Source organism: Aulostomus chinensis, chromosome 1, assembly GCF_037954235.1.
Source record: "Aulostomus chinensis isolate RoL2024-O1b breed Wild chromosome 1, RoL_Achi_v1.0, whole genome shotgun sequence".
NCBI lineage: Eukaryota > Metazoa > Chordata > Actinopteri > Syngnathiformes > Aulostomidae > Aulostomus > Aulostomus chinensis.
This window is the reverse complement of record NC_141320.1, coordinates 41,234,784-41,235,585: the sequence shown is the minus strand read 5'-3', so window position 1 is coordinate 41,235,585 and position 802 is coordinate 41,234,784. Positions and strand designations below refer to the sequence as shown.

General features: G+C 40.9%; 1 non-coding gene across 1 annotated transcript; it reads left to right on the top strand.

Annotated features, from left to right (window-relative positions):
- Positions 1-318: 318 nt before the first annotated feature.
- trnas-uga (transfer RNA serine (anticodon UGA)) lies at positions 319-400 on the top strand. The gene has a single exon. It is a non-coding gene; the product is annotated as a tRNA-Ser (tRNA).
- Positions 401-802: the final 402 nt, after the last annotated feature.

Genomic DNA, 802 nt, shown 5'->3' with positions numbered 1-802 from the left:
GATGGAATTTATACAGCATCCACTCACCAGTGGAGTCTGATATTCAACAATAAAGATTCCCAAGTCACTGTCCAACACTGGCTGGAGCAGCAGAGCTGGCAAAATGTCATCTTTTCTGTCATTGTTTCAAAATGTCCTCACTAAGATGGTTATTAATTCCTCATTCTCAGCTGCTGCAGCCTTTAAAGAAAACCTTTGACTGGTGGCTCTAACAAAGATCAGATGTTGTCTCCTCTAGAACATCAAAATGATAATAATAAAGATAAGAATAAAGATAATTTGGTGAATTTCAGTCTCCTACAAATGTGTGTGAATGTGGTTGTTGTGGCCGAGTGGTGAAGGCGATGGACTTGAAATCCATTGGGGTCTCCCCGCGTAGGTTCGAGTCCTGCCAACAACGTTCAACTGTTGATGGTCCATATCAGACCTCTTCCCCTACTTTGTGCTCCAGTTGTCTCCTCATCAGGCACCACAGGATCCAGGAGTCAAAGCAAATCATTAGTGACTTTAAAAATGGCCATCAAACACAAAATAAAGCTTGAAATAAGTTTCAAATTTAATTTTATGTTGACATGTTTCATCCATTTCACCACCACACTGTCCTTCATCACAGCATTTAACATCAGGACTGCTCCCAGATCAGCTCCATGATCAGAGATCAAAGACTGAAGCAGGAGATCAATGCTCAGAACCCAGAGATCAAAGACTGAATTCAGAGATCAAACACAGAATTTAGAGATCAAACACATAACCTATGGAGGCTACCCCCCCAACAGTTTCCATTTCAGTCAAATCAATTTTA